The sequence below is a fragment of the Elephantulus edwardii genome, unplaced genomic scaffold (assembly GCF_000299155.1).
Source record: "Elephantulus edwardii isolate Elephantulus edwardi_28Jun2011 unplaced genomic scaffold, EleEdw1.0 scaffold01302, whole genome shotgun sequence".
Taxonomy (NCBI): domain Eukaryota; kingdom Metazoa; phylum Chordata; class Mammalia; order Macroscelidea; family Macroscelididae; genus Elephantulus; species Elephantulus edwardii.
The window spans coordinates 2,255-9,340 of NW_006401052.1; the positions used below are offsets into that span (position 1 = coordinate 2,255).

Consider the following 7,086-nt stretch of genomic DNA (forward strand, 5'->3'; position numbering starts at 1 on the left):
GAGTTGATGCCTTTGAGCTGTGGTGCTAGAGAACAGTATTTTGAATATACCATGGACTGCTAAGAGAACAAACAAGGTCATCCTGGAGAGGATGAAGCCAGGCTCTTCCTTGGAGGCAAGGATTCTGAAGCTTCACTTGACATACTTTGGACATGTTACAAGAAGGGATCAATCCTCGGAGAGGGACATCATGCTTAGGAAGGTGGAGAGACAGCACAGGAGAGGAAGACCCTCAGTGAGAGGGATTGATTCAGTGACTGGGGTAATGGGGGTAGGTGAGTCAGAGACAATAAGATTGGCACAGGATAGAGCAGGGTCCAGGGCTGTTGTACATAAGGTCACTATGAGTTGCAGGTGTCTTGAAGGCACATAACAACCACCACCACCATATGATGAAGAGCCAATGGTAAGAAAGGAAAAAAATTCAATCTGTAAAGAAAACATTTGCAAAAAATAAGGCACCAGGAATCGATGGGATACCAACTGACATGTTTCAAATGACAGATACAACCCTGGATGTACTTACCAGTCTAGGTCAAGAAATTTAGAGGACAGCTGCCTGGCCGACTGACTGGAAGAGATCCATATGTGTTCCCATTTCCAAGAAAGGTGATCCAACAGAATGTGGAAATTATCAAACAATATCATTAATATCACATACATGTAAAATACTGCTGAAGATCATTTCAACATGTAGGACAGTACATAGACAGGAAACTGCCAGAAATTCAAACTAGATTCAGAAGAGGTTATGGCACTAGGAATATTTTTGCCATTGTCTATTTATGCTTTATTGACTATGCAAATTTTATATTTTATTGACTATAGGCATTTGACTGTGTGGATCATAAGAAATAATGTCCAACATTGAGAAGAAGTGTAATCATAGAGCACTTAATTGTGCTTGTGCGAAACCTACACTTAGAAAAGAAGCTGTTGTGTGAACAGAGTAAGGAAACACTACATGTTAAAATTAAGAAAGGTGTGCATCAGGATTGGGTCCTTTTCCCGTACCTCTACAATTTGTATGCTGAACAAATTATTTGAGAAGTTGTACTCTATGAAGAGGAATGTACCATCAGGATTGGAGGAAGACTCATCAATAACCTTTGGTATGCAGATGATACAAGAAATCTTGCTTGCTGAAAATAAAGACAACTTGAAACACTTGCTGCAGAAGATCAAGGACTACAGCCTTCAATATGATTACATCTCAACATTAAGAAAACAAAAATTCTCTCCACCAGACCAATAGGCAACATCATGATAGGAGAAAAGACAGACGTTATCAACAATTTCATCTTACTTGGATGCACAGTTAACACCTTGGCACGAGCAGTCAAAAGATAAAAAAATGAGTTGCATCAGAAAAATTTGCTGACAGAAACCTCTCCAAATTACTGAAGAAGCAATGAAGTCATTTGAAGACCGAGATGTGCCTGATCCAAGCCATGGTTTTCTTAATTATTTGCTATGCATCTAAAAGTTGGCCAATCACTAAAAATGACTGAAGAATTGATGCCTTTGAGTTATGATATTGGAGAAAAGTATTTAATATTCTGTGAACTATTAGGAGAACAAACAGGTCTGTCCTGGAGAAAGCGAAAACAGAGTATTCCATTGAGGCAAGGATGGTGAAACTGTCTCATATGATTTTGGCATGTTGTTAGCAGGGTCCAGCCTTTGGAGAGGGATATCATGCTTACAAAGGTGCCAGGTCAACACAATAAAGGAAGGCCCTTAGGAGATGACTTGACACAGTGATTGTAACAATGGGCCAAAGTGTGTTGGAGATAGTGAGGACAGAGCCATTCCGGTTACTATGAGCTGAGTGGAAGGCACATGACAGCAACAGCAAGAGGGAAGGGAGCACTGACAGCTTAGCCTTAAGGTGTTGCATTGCTAACAGAAAGGTGGTGCCTCTCTGGCTGTCCACCAGTGGTTCCCGGGAGAATGAAGGGCAATCTCCCTTTAGATTTACAGTCTCTGAAAACTTGCCAAAGGGTCAGCTATGCGTTGGTTCTGACTCTACCGCAATGAACTTAGTTGAGTTGAACTACAGCAACATTTTTCACACACACAAAAAAAATAATAATGCATTTCTACTGACACACCATAGAAAACTGTTACAGACAATCATGTTGGTGTCACTCTCTCTGACAGTGTGACCTGCACTCCCCCACCCAAGTGTGGGCACCGAGTGGAAGGCTTTTTATGAGCTATGTTATTCCACTATATTTAGATGAAGAAAACATCTCAATATTAATGCATTTCTCTGTTCAGGCCGTGCTGACTTTGGCCCGTTGCACATTTTCAGTTTAACATACCATCAAACTCCTCACCACTGGACAAACTGTATTTCATTTTAGAGAGGGAAAGGAATAAAACCTAATAATAGCTGGCAAAAAAAGCATCCAGAAAACAGGCTGGCATCTTCTGTTATCTTTCCTCATGGAATTATAATGTAAATCAATTTAAGTGAATTTTAGAAAATAAACTCTACGGCAAGGATTATTTCTCTTTAGTCTTTTCTTATTAGAAGCAAGAGTTATTTCTGCTTTTAGAGTAATTTGCAAATATTTTATTAAATGAGTTAAATGAAGTCAGGTCTAAGCATTTCCATTTTTTTTTAAGTGAGTCTTGTCTCTATGGTGGTTGTTTGTTGTTACTGTGTGTCGTTAAGTCAGAACCGACTCATTGCTGAACCCAGCAGGTTTTCAGAGGTTGGAAATCACTCTGGAGGAGTTTGCCCCATTGAGGTAGCTGGTGAATTTGACCCACTTGCTTTTGGGTTAGTAGTAAAACTCCTTATGACTAGGCCATTGTGGGGAAAAATTCTGAAGCTCTGTCTGACATACTTTGGACATGTTGCAAGGAGGGACCAGTCCTTGGAGAGGAACATCATGCTTGAGAGGATAGAAGGGATAGCACAAGAGAAGACTCTCAATGGGTTGGATTGACTCTGTTACTGGGGTAATGGGGATGGGGGTGTCGTAAACAATAAGGTTGACTCAGGACAGAGCAGGATTGTACATAGGGTCACTATGAGTCTCAAGTAACTACAGCACATAACAACAACATCTGTAGTTTTCGGGTTTTTCTACAATGAGCCCATTTTTATTCACTATTATAACTAATAGCAATAAACTTATTTTTCACATGGCAGTGGCTAGAAACAAATGAAGTCAGTTGAGGATCAAATCTATTGTTTTGCTCCGCCTCGGGAAGGACTGGATAAACCCTAATACTTCAGTGCTGTTGTTATGTGCTGTAAAGCTGACTGTGACTCATAGCCACCTTAAGAACTATAGTTCTGAACTCTGCTTTATCCTGAGCCAATCTCACTGTCTTCAACACACCTACCGCCATTTCCCCAGTCACTGTGTCAATTCATCTCATCCAGGGTTGTCGTCTTCTGCACTGATCCTCTACCCTTCCAAGCACGATGTCCTTCTCCAGGGACTGGACCCTCCTGGCAACATGCTCAAAGTATATGAGACAGAGTTTCAAAATCCTTGCCTCCAAGGAGCAATGTGGCTTCTCCCACTCCAGGGAAGATCTGTTTGTTTCTCTTGGCAGTCCATGGTCTGTTCGGTGCTCTTCTCTAGCACCACAACTCAAAGGCATTGATTCTTCTTCTGTCATTATTAGCCAATTTTCAGCTCTCCGATGCATGCTAAATAATTGAGAAGACCATGGCCTAGATCAGGTGCACCTTAGTCTCTGGATTGACATTGTTAACTATGCCTTGGTAAAACTAAGCTCTGGAAATATTAAGTAGCTTGCCCAGTGTTATACTGTACACGGAATAGTGAAAATTTTCTGTATTTGACAATATTTTTTCTTATTGACTTAAAAGATATTTAACATCTTTTGTTTCCTCTCAACTTAACTGGAGAGGGATGGTGATTTGGTAGTAGAATTCTTGCTTTTCATTTGGGAGCCCTGGTTTGCATTCCTGGCCAATGTACCATGTGCACAATCACCACCCATCTACCAGCTGAAGTTGACGTGCTGCTATGTTGCTGAAAAAACTCCAATAGAACTTCCAGACTAAGGGAGAAAAATCTAGTGATCAACATCAAAGATGCAGTCCATGAAAACTCTACAGATCACAATAGTCTAGCCTCCAGCCAAAGATAGGCATGGTGTAGGGTGAGGCAGCATTCAATTCTGATATACATAGTGTTCTCCTGCATTGGAAACAATCTGACAGTAGCTAACAACAACAACAACTTAACTATGCAGCTGGGTCTGCTTTGTGCACCTCTTGTTCTTTGCTATATTCAACATTGATTCAGCACTGGTAGATTCTTGAAAGGCTGCATCTGGCTCTTTTCCTGCCTTTCAAAGTCTTACTCATTCTATGGCTGAATTAGACATCACTCCTCCATGTACAATCTTCCCAGGTTGTCGACAAGAGTCTTAATATTTTTTCATGTATATATTGTCCTTATTGCTGTTTTCAATACACAGTTGTGTGTGGACAGACCTGTATTATTCATTTGGAAGATTTTCTGTCCTTCCAGTTTATAATTTAAATAACAATAAAAATCTCTAAAAAGTGTGTTTCAAAGTTGTATCCTTTCGCCATACCTTTTCAATCCATACACTGAACAATTCAGTTGAGAAACTGGACTTTGTTAAAAAATGTATCAGAATAGGAGGAAGACTGTCAACAACCTGAATTATGCAGATAACACAATCTTGCTTGCTGAAAGTGAGGAGGACTTGAAGTACTTGCTATAGAAGATAAAATACAATAGCATTCAATATGCTTTATTCAAGAAGACAAAAATTCTCACCACTGAGCTAATAGGCAACATCATGATAGATAAAGAAAAGATTGAAATTTTAAATTATTTCATCTTTCTTGGATCCACAATAGCACCTTTGGGACCTACAGTCAAGAAATCAGAAGACGTATTGTGTTGGGAAAGTCTATTATCAGGAACCTCTCCAAAGTTCTGCATAAGAAGATTCTGGTGATTTGCTTCTATCCAGATTGTAGTCAAGAAAACCAACTCAACGGATCACTGTAATGCATGGGGCTGCCATGAGTCAGAATCAGCTGAATGGCCAAGAAGGCTTTTGGGTTTTTAAAAAAATGACATTTTGTACAATCATTCACATACATTGTGTTTTACATCATTACTGTGCCTTTTATTACCCACCTCAACAAATCCTCTCCACTCCTTGCTTCTTCTTTCACTCCCTCAGCATCCATCCACTAGTCTTTGCTCCCCTAGTGAGTTTTGTTTTGCTTCCCCCTTCTGTCCCCCCTTCTCCCCTTTTCTCTCCCCTTTTGAACAGTTGTATATATCCTGTTCCTCTTAGCTAATTGCAATAGCCATATTGTCCTCTTTTTAAAATTTATTTTTTTTATCCAATTAATTTTGTTTTGTTTTTTTCTAACTTGGAATCTTTACATCTTATATTATTTTTTCCCCTCTGCTGCTATACTAGGAATTTGTAACTTCTCCACAAAGTTCTTATGAACTGGATTCTCTGATTTTGTCAGCCAAGTTCAAGGAAATCCATGTATTTAATATGTTTGCTTGTAGTTTGGCCCATACCAAATGATTGTTTAATCCAAATATCTGAGCAGCAAACTGAGCTGATTCTTCTGGAGACTGCACTGTTGAACAGCCAAAACCATATCAGAGAAGACCATATAACCTGAGTACCCCGGTCTGCTGTGAGAGGAGGACAGCTGTCGCTGGATATGCAGTGTTTCCAGACATTACTGGTCTCAAACCATTGCTTCTGGCTGTCATGGCTATAAATACAGTCGGGATGCCAGCTCCTTCATATGTAACTTTAATCCTCAGAGTTTCATCTGGTCCTTTGTGGGCAGATGTCACCCAAAGTTCACACAGAATGTCAAATTTTCCACATGCTGCCTTGGCTTTCTCACAATGAAAGAGATCAGAGACTGAGCCCATTAGTACAACTCTGAACAGACTGTCTCATTTCAGAAGCAACTCTACTCTATCTGCCACCCTTTCAAAATATTTTTTTACCATAAGCAGCCCTTCAGGAATTACTTCTGTAAAGTCACGATATGACTGCTTATCTTTCTGCTGGCTTCTATCTCCTGATGGCCAGAGTTTCCAGAAATCATTATCAATAACATCAACAAGAACAATTTCTTTGGTGGTCATATCAACACCAAAGTCAATCTTCATATCAACAAGCATGCAATTCGAGGGCATCCAAGATCTTTCCAGTATTTCAAATATGGCCTGTGAGGCATGACTCAGGATGTCCACTTCAGTCCGGCAAAAGTTCACTGCAATCAGCTGCTCTTTGGACCACTGTGGGTCATTATTGGCATCGTCCTTGAAAAACAACTCTCCTTTAGGTGGGTAAAACTTGTGTCCTTCCTTGACACCATGGTTTCTTTTGAGGAAAGAACCAGTTGCTATTTTTCTACAAACCCATTCAATTGGGATCATCTCACACCGGGGCTCAATAAAAGATGTCTCCCCAAATCTTCTGGTGAAAACAGTTTTGATAGCTGCTTTATGTAATAACTGAGAAGTACAGCTTTTATTTGAAATTGCAGCTTTTCTTTTCAGATGATTCTTTTGAGCTGCATATCCTGCTGCAACGTGGACCTTGGACTTCAGGAGGACTTTTCCTGGATTATCTAACAATTCATAGGCTTCTTTTATTTTACCGTCACAGAGTTTTCTACCAATGTTTAGTGCCACACAGGTCACTGTTATCACAAGTAGGCAGTGTGCAGTGACTGAGCAAGGAAGAGAAGCAGCAATCTGGAAAACATTAAAAAGCCAAATTGTCCTTTCTTCAATGTTTTCCAGAGTGGGCCTCTCTTGCCCTGATCCTTGGCAGTGTTCATTGACACTGCTAATTCTATTTCCTTCTACTCCCTACCTTCCAGTTACCCTCCTATTTTCACAGCAGCTAGTCTTATGCACTATTTGACCTTTTGTGACTCAATTATTTCACTTAGCATAATGTCCTCTAGACTCAATCATATTCTATAGTATTTTATCAATCCATTATTCTTTGGTGCTGCGTTGTATTCAGTTGTATGAGTGTATCACAATTTCTCTATCC

General features: G+C 39.9%; 1 pseudogene; it reads right to left on the minus strand.

The window, feature by feature from the left end:
* Positions 1-5,492: 5,492 nt before the first annotated feature.
* Positions 5,493-6,779, minus strand: LOC102866623 (annotated as a pseudogene).
* Positions 6,780-7,086: the final 307 nt, after the last annotated feature.